At 33.2% G+C, this 21405-nt stretch overlaps 2 pseudogenes; both read left to right on the top strand.

The window, feature by feature from the left end:
- Positions 1 to 266: 266 nt before the first annotated feature.
- Positions 267 to 2668, top strand: LOC144364000 (uncharacterized; annotated as a pseudogene).
- A 677-nt stretch (positions 2669 to 3345) lies between these two features.
- Positions 3346 to 9293, top strand: LOC144363995 (uncharacterized; annotated as a pseudogene).
- The last annotated feature ends 12112 nt before the right edge of the window (positions 9294 to 21405 follow it).

The following is a 21405-nucleotide window of genomic DNA, read 5'->3' as shown; positions in this document are numbered from 1 at the left end:
AGGGGATCCGCACATATACACATGATTGTCTGGGTTAAGGAATACTCCAGTATATGGAAAATGTGAAGATTCAGAAATAACTGATTTCATTGACAACTACATCTAACAGTAAAGTTAGACTCATAGGCACTCAAAAACTTGTCGCAAATGTGGTAAGCCAATTTGTAGGTTTGATTATCCAATTACACCATTTGAAAGTGAAGAAATTAAAGGATATATACTTGAAAATTTTAAAAAAATTAGAACATGTAGAAGATGGTATAGCTATGTCTTTTAGTGATTTCCTGACAAAGCTTGCTATTACAGAGGAGTAGTATTTCAAAGCAATCGGAACATCATTATATGTACCACAAATATTTCTAAAAAGAAATCAATTAGACATTAGGGTCAATGCTTAAATGAAACCATTCCTGTCAGTGTGAGATGCTAATCAAGATCAAGTTTGTGCTAGATCCATATGCATGTGCAGCATACATAGTGTCATACATAAGCTTCTTATTTTTTTTTTGAAAAGACTAATCTGAATCATTGAGTGATTGAGTCTTGAATAGTTTATTTACTCAAGACAATGATCATATCTGGCAATGGTGAAGAATATCACCCTAGATATCTCCTAAAAATTATCGCATCACTTGGTTTATCTCTGAAGAACAATCCCTTCTCAAGCAAATTCGTCTTTAACTTTTCTGGAAAAGAATAGTGGCAACAAGATCCAAATATCACCCAACCTCTAACCATTTGGTTTTTGTTTTTGAACCCCATGTAAAATGTCATGACATTTTTTTTTATAATTTGTTGTGCTGTTAATGAAGGCATTTACAAAATTGGAATGGTTGAGCATTTTTTATAACAAATTTATAACCCAGATTTTATGAATAGTTATAATGCCTCTTTGCATTTAAGAATAATATCTATCTTATGATTACCCCCCCCCTGTTTCGAACTGCGCGAGTATTTACCGAACGTCTCCGACGAGACCACATGGATCCTCGCTTTGGATTTGGATTGCCCAGAGTGAATATATTTTTTTTATTATTATTTAAATCGGCGCTACTGATATCAGAAGCAGTACGAATCAGAGCAAACATCAAGTGACCAACGGACGATGGGTATATGGTGTCTCTCCTGATAAATGTTCCACTAACAACAACCGCTCCTGCAATGGTACGATTCAAACCGAATGAGAAACTTATCAACGGTTAGTATGTTATTCGCTGGACAAGCACGACAAATTTGCATCGATGATGAAATCAAAAAGTCCCGTGAAACTTGGTAAAGTCAACCTGATTTCTGGAAGAAGTAACCCTGCCATTTCAGACCTACAAGTTCCAAGGCGATCCATTCGTGGCTAAAAGTCAAACAGTATCACATAATGGAAATAACAGAAATGTTTACTGGTTTTCAGCCTGTAAGTACTTTTCATTTATTGAGAATTTCCTAAATATTATATAATGTATGTATTGGCCTTTTTCTAATTTTCAATTATTGGTTGTCGGCGCCCGTGTAGAATAGAACATCGCGGAAGGGCATGGCGTTTTATTTGCATTTCAGCACAACTCGAGTCGGGGGGTCTGCCAAAACTGGGTGAGCACGTGCGTTACAGAGAACACGTGCAAAGGGGAGCGTGTCTTACGTATTTAGGGTTACTGAAACAATCATTTTGGCTGCCCTGTGCAGCGCACAAAGGGGCATAATGACATTCAGATGTGCGTGTGGATGTGTCAGCATTTTCCCATCAATATCTCAAGAATTACTTGGGAAATTAATTAAAATTTAGTACACATAAACTTTGTGACGTAATTACATTCATTTCCATACAATTCCGTTCATATTTTAATAAATTCGTTTGCATACTATTTAACAACTTTCAGCATGTTTTGTTGATACTCGACCAAATTGTTTGCTCAAATGGGTTGAAACTTCGTAGTGCTTACTGTTTGTGTACTTTAATGTCTATTACTGTTATGATATTGCATATGTATAGTAACTGTAGTAGTGCGCCCTCTCTTGGCAGAGAGTACTATATCTGTTATGATCTGTTATGACCTATAACCAAAATGGTTGTTGGCGGTGGCCATTGCTGCAAATTTCTATCGATGTACACCAGAGTTATTTTTATTTGAATTAAATGAGTTCAAACAGATATTTCTTATGGTTGTATGTTTATTGTTCAGTAAATATAAAAAGAATATTGAATTCACCTCGCATGACAGCACTTTTTAGCATCTCTAGTCAGAAAAACGTTATACAAATACAATGAAATGTTAATGTCTTCTATCTTACTGATATTGAAATTACTTCAATACCATGAGAAATTGATTTGATGATTACTTCACTTGGGGCCTGCTTTGACACACTGCCATTATGCAAATTTGTGAACATTTTTATAACTATATGTGTGTTAATTTTCTAGGTTACCATCACAGCCATAGTGTTGAAGTCAATTGGCGCAGTGAAGAAGCAAAATGTATGTGGTAGAATGATTGACAAACAAGCTGTCGCTGATAATACTGGTTCCATAGAATTGACTATATGGGCTGATTTAATTGATCAGGTGGAATCCGAAAGAACTTACACTTTTATAAACCTCTCCGTAAGAACATTCACAGCTACTGCTCTGACTATCACTATAGAAACTGTAATAACAGATGAACAACCACTACCTTGAATTATTGTAGATCGTGTTTCACAGCCTGATCTTCTATTAGAAATGAAATTCCAAGAAGTATTACAAGTTTCAATAAGCTTCTTCGCCGTTTGCAGCTCATGACATAAGAAAGTACGAAAAACACTGCCAAATCTAACATTTTTAAAATGTCCATCGTGTGCAATGCTGCAAAAATGTTCATCATTTCTACCAATATATATATAACAAATATAAATATTGCGGCATATGATCACACACACAACCTTACAATGTCAAATTATGGAACGCCGTCACTGTCTTATGTGGTTGTCATTAAGTATATGACGACATTGTTGCATTATATAACGACTTGCTTTTAATATATGATGACAATACGTTTATATATGGTGTCGTTTGACCAATATATGGTGACATTGCTTCTATATATGATGGTGTGTTTTCAATATATGATGACAATACGTTTATATATGGTGTCGTTTGACCAATATATGGTGACATTGCTTTTATATATGATGGTGTGTTTTCAATATATGATGACAATACGTTTATATATGGTGTCGTTTGACCAATATATGGTGACATTGCTTCTATATATAATGGTGTGTTTTCAATATACGATGACAAAACGTTTATATATGGTATCGTTTGACCAATATAAGATAACATTTCTTCTATATATGATGGTGTGTTTTTAATATATGGAACAAAGAAGTAGCTCTGGTAGTAGTAGTGTTTCTTTGGAAGTTTCTGGTGAAATTGAAAATAATCCACGCTTGGTGAGTATTTTTTGAACATAGTTTTTTGTTTAAAAAATATTTCTGTGTCAGGTGCAGCATAGAAAATTGGAAATTTATCCAAAATTAAATAAACAGGTGTGAAAGACCAACGACCAATTATACCAATCGCTATGTTAACAAACATTATTCCACAATAAAACAAACACAACCAATTAACAAAGTAAAATATTACATTGGGGTACATCTGTGACATATTAGGCTAGGTTAATTCAAAGTCAATCCATTGCTTATAAATTGTACATTCTCTGCTGTTCTTGTATTGTTTTTTACGTTCACTTGTATCATTATGGATAATTTGGAACAGGGATTGGTTCCTGTCTTTTGAGCCAGAATATTCCAAAAGTGAAGTCTCAGTACCAGCAGCTTCAAACTAATGAAATACTTATGACCAGAGCTGCTTGTATACTAATTAACTCATTAACCTAACAGTACATGGCATATTGCTTCTTCGACACCTAGTACAGGCAATAGCATACAAATCAACACTCACGGTTTTTAAACAACTTAAAATTTATTTCATTCTGGGCTAATCGTTGTTGGTTAACACATAGAAGAGTTCATGTTTTCCTGCAGGGGATTCCCCCTTGTCTCGTTGTCCTATACTTTACACACGGCACAGCCCAACTGCAAATTTGTTTATGACTTTCAACAACAAAATATGGATATTTAGCTCAGTAAACAATAACAAATCATAAGATGCATAACAGCTATAATTTTGAAAATCCATCAAAACTCATTTCTGGAATTAACACAATATATATTTTACTATCATGTATTTTGTACAAAGCATCTGATCTTGTGTGAAATGATTTTCACAAACTATGTAATTTTGGCTGTAAGGTTTTGGTTTGTACCAATATTAGAAATTCAATTCTTATGCACACTTTTTTTTCTTCAGACAAAGTTTACATTAAAAAAAAACATTCCCAAATTCAGATCACAATTATTTTTGCAACCGTAATAATTACAGACAGTATAATTCCAAACGTTTCGCATGAATTGCGACTCTGATTATTTGTTTTTGTCCCTGTTCAGATACAGCTCGAAAACAGGGACTTATAGATTGAACTCTGTGCGTCTGTGTATCTGTGCATGTGTGTGTCCGGACCTGTATCTTACACATGGCTAGACCGATTACATTCAAACTTCACACATATATCATACATAATATTATGCATATGCACATCAATTTGTTTCACGATCTGATTCAAGATGGCCGAATGGCGTCCATTTTTGTGCATTATGGAACATTAAGAGACCTTGATGCATGTCGTTTTATTTTTGAATTTGGATTCAAAATGGCTGGCTGAATGCGGTTCTGGAGCCGTATTTCTGACATTATTTGACTGATTATGTTAAAATTGTATATATTTACTATACATCATGTTATAGATATATAGATGTATTCAAAATGGCAGACCAGTGGCTATTTTGTGTTAATTTGCATAATAATTACCCAATTTTTCTACCTACATCTCAAAATCAATTGTTGTATTTTAATAAGACTTGGTTTTCAATGATTTTACTCATTCATTACTCACTAGTTATGATTATTTTCAGTCTGATGAAGAAACTAAACCTCCATCCAACTCTGTGGATATAGCAGTAAATGTAACTTTTGACTATTGCGAAAAAAAACAATATTTCAGACCCAGTAGAAATATTGAAATATTTTCAAAGTCAAATGGTGACTGGAAGGAAATTGGACATTGATGATTCAAGTGAAGTCTTAGAAGGCCAAACCAATTTCATAATGGTTGACAGATTTGAAATTTTAAGTACTGGAATGGATGAAATTGCCTTACTTAACAACCTGAGATTGACATTAGAAGTAGAATTCTATGGTGAGGTAGGTTCTGGTGATCACAGCATCTCATCTCAAGTGTATAAAAAGCCTTTGCTGAGTTGTATATAACTATATATAACTGAACTGGTTTATTGCTTCTTAAAATTCACTATTGTAACCTATAGCTAGAATGTTATCAGTTAAAAATATTACTATATTTACAATTACAGGAAGCCCATGATTTTTGGTGGTTCAAGGAAAGAATTCTTTACAGAAGTATTGAGGGAAATAAATGATAAATATTTTGAAAATGGTTTAAAGCTTCATCTTGCAGACGACTATGAGGTTGTTGGTATCATAATGGGTAAGTTCATTGGATTTACATTAACTTGTGAATGAAAATACATGGCATGATTCAGTTATACTAGCCATCTCTGAGTAGATGCATATTAAAAGTGTACAACTAATTGTCTTAAATTTTCCTAAAAAATAGGCTGATGGTGTCAGAAATAAAATATTAAACTTCTTTATTTTTTTATATTGATACCAATTGTTATACTTATTCAAAAAACTATTTTAATAAAATAATTACCATATATCATTCCTCATTTGTACAATTGACCAATATTTTGCCTTTCTTTTTACTGGACTTAGTACATTGCAAAATGGTAGAATACCACAGTTCATGAAAGAAGAGGTTCGACAAGAACTTTTTGAAAGTACCATGCAATCACTTTGTATTAAAAAGCTCAGAATTGGTTTTGATAAACTTGGCATATGCAAGATATGTATGGGCATTGTTGTAAGAATGCAGATTTTAAATCTCAAATCACTAAAAACAACGTTTTAGCTTAAACTTTTCATGGGTTACGCCCAGTTACAGCATTTTACCAGCGAATAACTTGCTTGTTTTTGAGAAGTCACAAGCATTGATTATTATTACTCAGTTATGAAATGCAAGTAAAACTCAACTTAGTTTCATCGTAAGCGAATGTTGTAGATTGCATGCTGAGAACTGATATCCGATTCGACCTGAAACTGTGTCTTTTGACTTCAAAGGCCAAGTCATTTATCAACTAGTGACCTGACGACCAAAATAGGTCCACTGTGTTTGTATGGTGTCTTCAGCAAAACAAGGTTGATAGTGTTTGATATGATGAGATATAGTTATTTTTACCATATTATTGACATATCACAATCAAGATAGTTTACACAGTTGTTGCTATGGCAAGTGCAATTTTTCCAGGTTACAAATCTTGCTTACCCCAAGTATCAGTGCTGTTAATTTAAAGAAGTCAAAAATAGCATTTTTTCACCCAAAATCACAAAGATATTCACTAAAAATAGACAAGTGATCATATTGTCACAAAATTAACAAATCAAATAGAGGTCAACATACCACTTGTCAAAGCATTTAAGCTGGTAGTTTTAAAAAAAATAGCCATTAAAAAAAAATAGTTGATGGATACAGAATGACAGAATTAGTTACATGATTTAGTTTTCCCATTCAAAGCGTGGTTTACTTCTGCTTTCTAAACATTTCATTCATGTATTCCTGTATTGATTATTAACGACTGATTATGCAAACATGTGATACGCTTTGTCTCATCAACGTCAATGATGTCAGCCATTAATTTTTAAATGATGGTGAATTTATTGAATGTCTTCTCAATTTTATTCAAGCAGTCTCTTTTGAACGGTGAATTTTGACTTCAATAATTTCAGAAAAAATCTAGGCGTTGTGCATTGTCATGTTTAGTTTAGTTTAATGCGTTAACATCAGACATAATAAATGTCTATAATAGGTTGACAATAAAAGTCAAGTTTAGATCAGTTAAGATGGAATATCTATATATACACCAGTAGATGCAAACAACCTGTCAGTTGTCAGAGTTGCACCTTCTACTCAGAAACGCTTCGTGGAGAACACTGGGTGTTCAGCAAATTGTACATATTACATGTTGAATAACTTTTTTTCAGAAATGTCAGTTATTTTATTTTTTAAATTTTCCTTCTTTGATTTTATTGTAGCTTTGTAAGAAGCTGCCACAGTTTATGTATTTGTTTGTACCAAATGAAAATAGCATTTTGACCTTTCGGAAACTAAAGTTTCTCTTAAAGCCTGAGGGATCAAACAGCCGCAAGTATGAAAATGAAGTTTATGCAGTCTTCATTGCATACCTGAGAGAAGTAGCAGGCAAGTAGATTGAATTTTTATAAATCTTTGCATACATGTTCTTGTATGTCAAATGATGATTGCATATTAAAAAATATAATATTCAGATTGTGTAAATCATATTAAAATAGACTGATAGCTTTGATGTTTTAACAAACAAATGCAGTTCTAGGTAACTGACGTGGGCCTGAACTTAATGGATTGGTTTGGCTTTTGCTTGCCAAAAACTGTTTCATCTGTTGAGCCGTTTTTTTTCATTTTGTGACAATATTCTAATTCTTTCGGTCTCCGTCCGTCCGTCCGTCCGGAGTCATATTTTGGACCGATTCCGTTCATTCTTAGCATGTGCCTAGTACTTTATGTGGGACATATGCACATGCAGTGGTTTAGCGATTCGATTCAAAATGGCCGACTGGCAGCCATCTTGTTTTTTGAAAATGTTGTATTTTGGACATGCTTTGTCAGTTTTCATTAAAATTTGGTACATAGATTATACATGTCCATGACATATTCTTTTGCAATTGGATCAAAGATGGCCGACTGGCAGGCATCTTGTTTTGTTTTTTAAATGTGGTATCTTGTGGTATCAAATTTGTTTGAAAATTGGATCAAGGATGGCCGATTGACAGCCATCTGACTTTTTGGCCTCACTACTATATTTCTAAGATTTATGTGCCATTTTCATTCGTATTTGGCACATACATCATACATGTCACTTTGTTTCATAATCAGATCAAAGATGGCCGAATAACGGCTGTTTTTATTTGAATCCATATTACTATATCTCTGTCACCCATGTATCATTTTCATTGATATTTAGCATGTCATAAATGGATACATGTACATGTCAATTCAATTTGCAATTTGATCAAATTTGCCCGACTGGCGGCCATCTTGTTTGTTTAAAATGTGATGGACATGCTTTCACTTTTTCTTTGCTATGTCTTAAACCGGAGGGGTCTTCACGCAACACATGTTCGAATTTGATGTAAATAAACAATCTGTTGTAAACGCAACTTGGGATTCAAGTTTTAAGGACAAGCTTGTGACAACCCCTCCACTTTAATATGACAAGCACAAAGAGAACTTTAAAAAATGTAATGGGGACTGTGTCATTTTTAATGACTTGTTAATTTTGTGGCAATATCTTCAATTATTTACTTTTGATACTTTCAACAATTTCTCAAAAAAACTGTTGCTGATTGCTTTGATTCGTATATGTACATTCCTTGAATTGACCAGCATCAGATGTGTTCATTTTATGACAATATCTTTAATTACATACAGGCTGCTTGTTTATTTGCTACTTCACTACAGGACCAATAATATTTAGAACTGTACTGCATTGATTCTGTAGAGTAGTGTGGAGTGGTGTGTGTGGTGTGGTGTATGGTTTGGTGTGGTGTGGTATAGGATGGTGTGGTGTAGTGTATGGTGTGGTGTGGTGTTCGGGTTGTGTGGTGTAGTGTGGAGTGGTGTGTGTGGTGTGGTGTATGGTTTGGTGTGGTGTAGTGCGTAGGGTGGTGTGGTGTGCAGTGCAGTGCAGATACATAATTCTTGACAATGTAAAATTGACCCCAATACATTTTTGTACATCATTCTATTTCTTAATATATTGTAGGTGGTAGAAGATCTGGGATTACATTGACCCACATTCTGAAGTTTGTTACATGTGACTTCCATGAGCCAATTTTGGGATATAGAGAAGGTCCTTCATTATCATTCTATGAAAAGCTAAAAGATGCATTATTCTTTCCTACTGCAAACACCTGTATTAATATGCTGAAGCTCCCAAGAGCATGTCTTGATCAACAACTTCCAGAAAAAAAAATACTGTTGGGTCTGTATGATGAAGCCTTTTTAAACCATTTTTTTGGAAATATATAAAATGTTGCTTCTTTTAATTTACTTTTTCCCAGCATGATATACTATGATTACATTAATCACTTTTTAGCTCCACTGTTGACTTTGTCGAGCGGGGCTTATCATATGAGTAATTGTCTGTCGTCCTCGTCAACTTTTAGCTCTACTGTCGACAAAGTTGACACAGCTGTTCATATTACTGATTGTCCGTCGTCATCAACTTTACAATCTCAACTTCTTCTTCGAAACCGCAAGTCAGAATGTTTTTTAATTTGATATGCAAGTACCTTTGATGGTTCTTTCTCAGATTTGTTCACTTCATGTCAAAATCTCAAATTCTCTATTTTTGGTGAATATTTTTGGGAAAAAGTAAAATTTTCGACTTCTTGTAAAAAAACGTAAGTCTGATTGCTTTGATACTATACATATTGTTCATTTTCTAATGATATCTTCAGTTCTTTAATTGAAATGTTCATTGCTAACAGCGGGGCTATCTCAGCCGTCAGGCTGCTTGTTTTTTTTACAAAAAGAAATAATTGTTTTTTTAGTCCTATAAGCGTGATTGCGAAAACTAACCTGACCGTTAAAAAAGTCCCGACTGGACGCATCTGCGGGTATTTGACTGATAATAATTATTCATGATGTCATTGATTATTCATGAGTGGGTGTGAGAAAGTAAACGCAACCTTTTAACGGTTGACTCGATTCCATCGCAGAGATGGATGCTCGTCAACATCTTTTAATTAGCATAATCACTGGAGTGATTCCACTTTGGTTTTCATTCCAACGCAGGAGGTCGCCTGCAGATGCGTCCAGTCAGGATTACTTTCGCAGTCACACTAGTTTTCGTGATCGCGTTAAAAAGGCTAAATTGACAATTAATTATATATTTTTTGTAAAACAAAAAACTCCAGAGTATAGTTTCTTATTTCCGGTTTCTACCATTTTCTCAAATTATGCAGCAGATATCGATGAAACTTGGCAGGTTGATGAATAAGTCTCTGCCAAATTTGCACATAATTTTTTTGCCAGATCTGAAAATCCTAAATGGGTCTTTTTCATGATTTTTTTCCAAAATTACCTATCCCAACACTACTGAGCATGCTCAGAATAATTAATTAGCTTAGATTGTAATGCCAGGGTTTTTAGTGATGCCATGACCTGGTTATGACCTTGATCTGAATCAGTGAAAGATGGGTCGTACTATTACCAATCTCTGTGGAAACTGTAGAGGGGTGTAATGGTTACATTTTGAGGTGAATTATAGTGGTGATACAGAAACAAACCCAGGTCCTGGCAATATACAAAGACCTGAATTAACAAAGAAGTCAAGTTGTTATTAAAGGTACATCAAGGTTTACTCAGATTTATGAATGCAGTTTTTGAGCATGTATACATGTATGAGACGTAGTTTGGTTGCACTTTCGTTGTACTCTGAGATTTTGGACATGGGTCAATGGAAGTTATCAGTACAATACTAGATTATGGGAAATCACTTTATGATGAGTTGTACCCACATAAAGTACATATTAATTCACCTGTTTGGAGAGGTTCCATGTATCATTTTATCATGAGTATTTTATAATTAAATGACGGGGACTGTGACATTCATGTTTTCTTTTCTTTTCTTGTGAAACTGTTTACAGTGGTTTGGACTCCCGTGAAGCACACAATGGAAGTCTTTGCGGTTAGTCTGTATGTGTGTGTGTGTGTCCGTCCGTCCGTTCCACTGATATCTCACGAACCGTATGTTGGTTTTTAATGAAATCTGGTACATAGATTCTCTGGGCTAATCCGCAGATATGAATAGGTTTTGGTTGAACCATGCATATTAATTACCTGATTTGCATGATAATTAGCTAATTTTTAACTGTTCCTTGACTGTTCCACTGATATCTAAAAGCCATTCATTGAATTTTGATGAAACTTGGCACATAGATGCTCTGGACTAATGCACAGATTTGATTGGTTTTTGGTAAAAATTCATGCTTATAATTCTCCTAATTTGCATAATGATTAGTAAATTTTCGGTTCTTCAACTGATGTCTCTGGTACTAATCATCACATTTCAATGGAACTTAGGACAATGCACAGACAGATATGTGAAATATTAATTACCTAATTTTGCATAATTAATCAATTTTCAGCTTTTGATATTTCAAGTACTATTACTTAATTTATTTTCAATGAAACTTGGTACATAGATGATCTAGAAGATCGCAGAGACCTGATTACTTTTGGTAAAACTGTGCATATTAATCAACTAATTTGCATAATTAGTTAGTCTTCGGCTTTTACACTGATATTGCAAGTACTAATTGTCCCGTTTCAATGAATCTTGGTACATAGGTGTTCTAGGACAATGCACAGACCTGATTAGTTTTGGGTTAAAATCAGATCATATTAACTTAATTTGCATAATAATTCATATTTGTTGGTTCTAATCACATTTCAATGAAACTTTGTACATAGATGGTCCGTGAAATTACTCATCTTAATTCAATGAATGATCTAATTAGTTTTAGGTTCATACACATCAATAATAATTACCTAATTTGCATAATAATTTACTTTTCAGCTTTCTGCTAATTCAGTCATGATTACTCATCACATTATAATTAAATTTTGTACATGTGAGTTCTGAAACTATATACAGACCTAAATCTATATTGATTATTTATTAGCCTATTTCTGATATCTAAAAAACTAAATTTAAATTGAAATCGTCAAGAGGTGCTCTGGAAATAATTAGACTAAAAACCATGGATGAAAATTTTGATAATGTGAATCACATTGTTTTCATGTCGTGCAGACAAATCTTAGTTGCCACACTTCTTGTTTGAAAAGCAAATTTTTAATTTTAACGTGTCTCCAATACTCTCAGCACACGGAAGTTCTTTCTAAGCTTCCTTTGATTGTGTTATGGCATATGTATAATGATTGTTACTATGTTTAAATATGTTTACTTTGTTGCAATGAATAAGTAACAATAGTTACTGTATTTAGCTAGAGATGTTCTATGACAACTATTCAAAAATTGTGACATTTATTACAATGGTTACTGTGTTATGATGAAGGTGTAACATTGGTCGCTAATTAGAGATCTTTAAAGATTACTATTTAATGATTACTTGTGACATATATTACATTGGTTACTGTGTTATGATGAATATGTAACAATAGTTACTATGTTTAGATAAAGATGTTTAATAGTGACATCTATTACATTGGTTACTGTGTTATGATGAATATGTAACAATGGTTACTATGTTTAGATAAAGATGTTTAATTGTGACATGTATTACATTGGTTACTGTGTTATGATGAATAACAATAGTTACTATGTTTAGATAAAGATGTTTAATTGTGACATATATTACATTGGTTACTGTGTTATGATGAATATGTAACAATGGTTACTATGTTTAGATAAAGATGTTTAATTGTGACATATATTACATTGGTTACTGTGTTATGATGAATATGTAACAATAGTTACTATGTTTAGATAAAGATGTTTAATTGTGACATCTATTACATTGGTTACTGTGTTATGGTGAATATGTAACAATGGTTACTATGTTTAGATAAAGATGTTTAATTGTGACATGTATTACATTGGTTACTGTGTTATGATGAATATGTAACAATAGTTACTATGTTTAGATAAAGATGTTTAATTGTGACATATATTACATTGGTTACTGTGTTATGATGAATATGTAACAATGGTTACTATGTTTAGATAAAGATGTTTAATTGTGACATATATTACATTGGTTACTGTGTTATGATGAATATGTAACAATAGTTACTATGTTTAGATAAAGATGTTTAATTGTGACATATATTACATTGGTTACTGTGTTATGATGAATATGTAACAATAGTTACTATGTTTAGATAAAGATGTTTAATTGTGACATATATTACATTGGTTACTGTGTTATGATGATTATGTAACAATAGTTACTATGTTTAGATAAAGATGTTTAATTGTGACATATATTACATTGGTTACTGTGTTATAATGAATGTGTAACAATGGTTACTATGTTTAGATAAAGATGTTTAATGATTCAGTTACTTTGTTATGTATCTTTAACAAAACAATATTTCTTGAACTTAGTAATTGAAAAGGACTGCAATTACTTGGTTACAGTACCATGAACACAGAATGCATTGAGAATTCCCACTCTGTATTTAGTATGTCTATCACTAGCAGTGATTCACAATTAATGGGCTGCTTGTGGCTATACCTCTTTGAGAAACAGCTCTGGACACGCCCAAATGGATATTTAACACTTTTGCATCAATATTGACTGATTGTCCATATTAAATCATATCTCAAAACAACTTTGGTGCTAATCCATCTCTTGGTGTACTGCTTGAATGAAATGCCCATCTCCAAGAAATAGCTATGAACACATTTTCAGTTTAAGGATTTTAGACAAAATGGCAGTAAATTCGTCAAATTTGATTGAAATAGCAAAACTCACTGTATTATGTGTGAGTATTGTGTGCAATTTTTCAACTGAATCTGACAATATCTATGTGATAAATCGGAATAGACATGACTAAAATCAAAATGACCACCAGTCTAAGTTTTTGTTCAAATCTGAAAAAAATTGACATGCACCTGTAACCCAATTTGCATAATCAGTTTGAATGAAATTGTTCAATCTTTGGAAAACTGCTTTTAAATGTCAGAATTTAGCATATTGTAGGTCCAAAATGGCCGCCAGTTGATCATATTATATCAAACTGTAATGAAAATTGACATGCATATGTATGTCTCAATACATTATCAAGTTTGAACGAGATCAGTCGAAGCATGTCAAAGAAATGTCCCAGACAGATGAAGTCCTAATTAATAGTTCTCGATTTCGGACTTTGTTCAAGGACTAACAATACAAATTATTTTAATCACTATTCCTGTAATTATTTTTAATGCATTTAAGTATATGTCTATATCGTAGTTGACAAAAGACAGTGTACAAGGGAGCCTGTTTGATTTGCATATTTCCTATTTATGTTTTTGAGGAGGCACTGTCAATCACACAAGCTATTTTTGTTTACTGTACTAATAATCATGATTACGAGTAAAGACATTTCAGGATGCTCATATCAGAGAAACACTATAGTGTATTGATTGACTGTGTGGCACATCAACATGCATATGTTTATTAATTATGTCTCTTGCTTTTATATACGGGTACAAATCAATCCCATAACAGTCAGAAGTTGATGTCTGAGGTACATGTGTGGTCAACTCCTGTAAGCAATGCTCACTTAATTCATATGATAGAGAATCCATTACTGGTCTTGCATCACCTTCAGAGACTTCATCAACCATTCATTCAACACCATACTCCTCTATTAAACTACCAGATAGCTCAATCCCCATAGGGTTGTGTAACTGCCCTCCTATCCAGAGGCGTAGAGGTGAGGATCTGATTATGGAAACTTTTGCCAGTGATCATGCTTCCACGTTCTGGTCCTCTTTGTGCAATCATATAGTCTGCTATCAGAATATTTTCCATTCCCATGTCACTACGTACTCTACTAGGAACACCATACATATTGACAGCATTTTTGAAACATTGTACAAGTGTAGTTGATGTATTATTATCTGTGCAGTCCAACATGACGGGTAAACGACTGAATCCATCGATTCCACCAACTATGATGAAACTTCATCGAATCAGTTTATGGTTTGTATCTACATGCCCTTTAACATTGTATATTCTCCTTTGTAACCTTCCCCGTTTCCTTCCCTCAACTCCAATCTCATCGATTTTATGGATGCTGTCTCTCAGTCTCATTCTTTGGACTTTAATGATGTATTTTTTGACAAGCATATGTTTTAGCATATTCTCTCCACAATATGGATACTCTGTTGTTAATTCTTTGACATTGATATCAAGGTGGTCATCGGAGATCTCGGTAAAATCCATCTTTGATAGTTTGAATTGACTCATCCTACGGTAAATAGTACTTTCAGATACACTTAAAAGTGAAGCTATTTCTCGAATAAGGAAACCCTCATCTAAGAGATTCTTTAGTACAGTTTTAGGGATGTCAAATTGTGGAGCTCCACAAGTTTGCACTTTACGCGGTGCTTCACTTCCAAAGATACTACATACAGACCACAAAGACATCATGTCAGTACGATTACTCACACCAAGTAATTCCATTTCATGTACAGAGAGATTGGGAACTAGATTTGGCGTTATTTTCTCATTTTCAAATCTGCCGATCAAGTTGTTCAAATTCAGCCGGTTTAAAACATCTGCCATAGATTCCATGATGAACCTATCTTCTAAAAATTCAATATGGATGCCAATTAAAAGGGCATGCGCAAATGTTATTATGGGAAAATTGAACGAAAATTCGTAGTTGTGGTACACATACAATAAAACATGCATCAGATAAACCATCATATATAGAAGCAATGTGACCATATATTGGTCAAACGACACCATATATAAACGTTTTGTCATCTTATATTGAAAACACACCATCATATATAGAAGCAATGTGACCATATATTGGTCAAACGACACCATATATAAACGTTTTGTCATCGTATATTAAAAACACACCATCATATATAGAAGCAATGTCACCATATATTGGTCAAACGACACCATATATACACGTATTGTCATCATATATTAAAAACACACCATCATATATAGAAGCAATGTCATCATATATTGGTCAAACGACACCATATATAAATGTTTTGTCATCGTATATTGAAAACACACCATCATATATAGAAGAAATGTCATCATATATTGGTCAAACGACACCATATATAAACGTATTGTCATCATATATTGAAAACACACCATCATATATATAAGAAATGTCACCATATATTGGTCAAACGACACCATATATAAACGTTTTGTCATCGTATATTGAAAACACACCATCATATATAGAAGCAATGTCACCATATATTGGTCAAACGACACCATATATAAACGTATTGTCATCATATATTGAAAACACACCATCATATATAGAAGCAATGTCACCATATATTGGTCAAACGACACCATATATAAACGTATTGTCATCGTATATTGAAAACACACCATCATATATAGAAGCAATGTCACCATATATTGGTCAAACGACACCATATATAAACGTTTTGTCATCATATATTGAAAACACACCATCATATATAGAAGCAATGTCACCATATATTGGTCAAACGACACCATATATAAACGTTTTGTCATCGTATATTAAAAACACATCATCATATATAGAAGCAATGTCGTCATATACTGGTCAAACGACACCATATATAAACGTTTTGTAATCATATATTGAAAACACACCATCATATATAGAAGCAATGTCACCATATATTAGTCAAACGACACCCTATATAAACGTGTTGTCATCATATATTGAAAACACACCATCATATATAGAAGCAATGTCACCATATATTGGTCAAACGGCACCATATATAAACGTTTTGTCATCGTATATTAAAAACACATCATCATATATAGAAGCAATGTCGTCATATACTGGTCAAACGACACCATATATAAACGTTTTGTCATCATATATTGAAAACACATCATTATATATAGAAGCAATGTCACCATATATTGGTCAAACGACACCATATATAAACGTATTGTCATCATATATTGAAAACACATCATCATATATAGAAGCAATGTCGTCATATATTGGTCAAACGACACCATATATAAACGTTTTGTCATCATATATTGAAAACACATCATCATATATAGAAGCAATGTCGTCATATATTGGTCAAACGACACCATATATAAACGTTTTGTCATCGTATATTGAAAACACATCATCATATATAGAAGCAATGTCACCATATATTGGTCAAACGACACCATATATAAACGTTTTGTCATCGTATATTGAAAACACATCATCATATATAGAAGCAATGTCACCATATATTGGTCAAACGACACCATATATAAACGTATTGTCATCATATATTGAAAACACATCATCATATATAGAAGCAATGTCGTCATATATTGGTCAAACGACACCATATATAAACGTTTTGTCATCATATATTGAAAACACATCATCATATATAGAAGCAATGTCGTCATATATTAGTCAAACGACACCATATATAAACGTTTTGTCATCGTATATTGAAAAAACATCATCATATATAGAAGCAATGTCACCATATATTGGTCAAACGACACCATATATAAACGTTTTGTCATCGTATATTGAAAACACACCATCATATATAGAAGCAATGTCACCATATATTGGTCAAACGACACCATATATAAACGTTTTGTCATCGTATATTGAAAACACACCATCATATATAGAAGCAATGTCACCATATATTGGTCAAACGACACCATATATAAACGTATTGTCATCATATATTGAAAACACATCATCATATATAGAAGCAATGTCGTCATATATTGGTCAAACGACACCATATATAAACGTTTTGTCATCATATATTGAAAACACATCATCATATATAGAAGCAATGTCGTCATATATTGGTCAAACGACACCATATATAAACGTTTTGTCATCGTATATTGAAAACACATCATCATATATAGAAGCAATGTCACCATATATTGGTCAAACGACACCATATATAAACGTTTTGTCATCGTATATTGAAAACACACCATCATATATAGAAGCAATGTCACCATATATTGGTCAAACGACACCATATATAAACGTTTTGTCATCATATATTGAAAACACATCATCATATATAGAAGCAATGTCGTCATATATTGGTCAAACGACACCATATATAAACGTATTGTCATCATATATTGAAAACACATCATCATATATAGAAGCAATGTCACCATATATTGGTCAAACGACACCATATATAAACGTTTTGTCATCGTATATTGAAAACACATCATCATATATAGAAGCAATGTCGTCATATATTGGTCAAACGACACCATATATAAACGTTTTGTCATCATATATTGAAAACACATCATCATATATAGAAGCAATGTCGTCATATATTGGTCAAACGACACCATATATAAACGTTTTGTCATCGTATATTGAAAACACATCATCATATATAGAAGCAATGTCACCATATATTGGTCAAACGACACCATATATAAACGTTTTGTCATCATATATTGAAAACACATCATCATATATAGAAGCAATGTCACCATATATTGGTCAAACGACACCATATATAAACGTTTTGTCATCGTATATTGAAAACACACCATCATATATAGAAGCAATGTCGTCATATACTGGTCAAACGACACCATATATAAACGTTTTGTCATCGTATATTGAAAACACATCATCATATATATATTAAACAATGGGTTTTCAATTTGTCCCAGTCCACTGTGAAAAGGAGGCGCCGCATGAATATTCATGAATATTCTTGAATAAATTTGCCTATAGCGCGGAGCTACCCGGAGCTCTTTGGAACACCTGCCTAACTGTATCACCTGTTTGCTTTCTAGTATGTCTTGTTATCATTTCATCACATGGTAATCAGACCCTTTTGCGTCGCCGTCTGTTCTTTGTGGCCTTATTTTTGATTAGATGTTCTTCTTCTTTTTGCCTCTATATTTGGATTTCTCACGTAAATATGTTTAGTTCAACGGAACTGACCTTTTGGCTTTTCGCTTTCGTTTGCGTATAAAAACGACATAGTGTGTTTTAAAATAGTAAACTAAGCTGCTTACCATGTGGCGCATATTTTTTGTAGTACAGCCACTATATGAATGCTGGTACTTATCTGCGTTAGTGTGTGCAAACCATTATGGTTTAATTGTCGCTGGATTAGAATATGCATATTATTTTCTGACCTGTGTTCACTGTTGTATGGTCAAAATGGTTGAACAATAGAAACAGAAACAACAACAATTTTATTTTGTTTAATTTAGAATATCCACTGAAACAAAATACTAAAAGTTGACAAAGATGGTGGTGAATAAGGATCTAATTTGCATCAATTCAAAATGGCCGCCATACATTCTTTTAAAAGCCAAATTATTGCATAGAACAGTTGGAATATCAATTCTGGTGTCTACCGCCATGTTTTCAAAGTCAAGAAACACAATTGTGATATCTTTAGTACTTTTCAAGCGTCCTCTAACCCAATTTGCATAAATGTGAAGCATATGTATATCCCACTATTTGACACCTTCACAAAATAATGCCACCATTGACATCAATGTTTTCCAAGTCAAAGAACAAAGAACTGTAATACAGTACATATCTTGGATACGAAATTCATTGAACGTCTATACTGATAACCGCAGTTCCAGACCAACATGTTTAAGGTCCAATAAGAAATATATACCTTCTATATTTTCGAAGTTATATCATCATTTCGCCTTATCAGCCCAAATATGTATCATTTATTCAAATGCCTTACAAAATTAAAGACTGTTTTGAAACACTCTCATTGTCTTTAAAAGTACAAATATTGTAAATTATACAATAATGTTAATGGTTTTAATTATAGTATAATTAGGAGTCTTTGGTTGAATTCCATGTGAAGTGACTTACGAAATATTAAATATATTGAAGACGTACATGATAATTATTCCTTTACCGAAGTTGTAATCTTAAGAAACAAAGGCACAATAACAGTAAATATTAATATATATAAACATCTGTACCACACATTTTGTTATAACAGAAACTGCCTCTCTCATAAGACTCGGCTAAATGTGATAATTACAGTATTTTAAAACATCATCATATTCATTTGAGTGAGGGACACGCACTCTCAAATGTTGTTATGCTCTGTCCAACTAATGACTAAATGTACTTATGCTTTTGTCTTTCAAGGTCAAACTCCTAGTCACCAGCCAAACCAGCGTCTTTTGTCTCTAACACGTCAGAGACATTTTTGAAAACACCTCTTCATACCCAAATGCAATTGTGCACTCAAGTCCATTGGACCTGAAAGTACTTGTCTTTTGCGGCTACCTGTTTTTCAGTTACATCGAGCCACCTTCAATGGATTTTTAAGAGCTATGGCTTTGTCCGAAGGAATCGGGTTAAATTCTCGCTCATTCCACCCCGGCCAAGTGGCTATATTTCATTTCCTTCTAACTGCTGCATTTGCAAGAATACACGTTGTCTGCCGGATGAAGCAGCTGCGTGGAGATGGAAGAATGTCAGATGTCTGTTAAGCTGCATGATGAACCTTGTTCTTTTTACTGTTAGAGAGAAAGTCGTTCTTCTTTCCATTAAATAACACCAACATGCGTTCTGTGGGTTACTAACTGACTGGGCTATTTTGCATTATACAGTGTTGACTGCATTGAATAGAATAAATATATGTATATTATAAGTTGAAATAATTGGAACTATTGTGGTTCCTGGGTTTGAATATTGGTATTATTTTCTCATTTCCGTTTCTTGTTATAGGGTCAACGTGTTTCCACGTAGTTTCCGGTGAGATACACAATAATTCTGAAATTTTGGTAAGATTTGTTTTCATAAAAATTTACTGCTTGATTTTTGTTTTATCAAAAAATGCTTGTTTATCATGTATATAGTCCACCTAAGCACAAGTGTTTTACAGACTCGGAATATTTAAAATGACCTGGATTTGAGTCTCAGTAGAAATATGTTTTGTAATTTGAAATGCCCATTTTGCAATATACATGACTATTCAAATAGTTTTCCCTTTGCTAAGCTATAGCAGAGAGCATGAATGTACTGTCTAGATATAATATCACGGTTGACTACGATCAAGAGCTGGTAGTTTCTACTACTGTTAAATGTTTGTCTGTGGATTTCATGATGTCAAGTTCTCCAGGCAATTCTTGGTAGATGTACCTGTTGCGTCTTGTATTATACCAATACAACAGGTTTTGATTACATGGGTCAACCGTCAATGTGGATACGCTGACATATATATGAAATACATTGTCATCGAATTTGATTAAGGCTTCTGACATATACTCAAATATATAACTTGCTAATGTAATAATATGAAAATACAACCCGCCCTCCAATTGATTTGATGTACTTGAAAGTTCAAATGAAAATAATGCAGGTATACTAATTTCAACAGCCGATTGCATTAGAT

This window comes from Saccoglossus kowalevskii, chromosome 18 (genome assembly GCF_978046115.1).
Source record: "Saccoglossus kowalevskii chromosome 18, keSacKowa6.1, whole genome shotgun sequence".
In the NCBI taxonomy this organism is placed as follows: Eukaryota; Metazoa; Hemichordata; class Enteropneusta; family Harrimaniidae; genus Saccoglossus; species Saccoglossus kowalevskii.
Note: the sequence above shows the minus strand (reverse complement) of the source record. Positions and strands in the feature narration are given on the sequence as shown.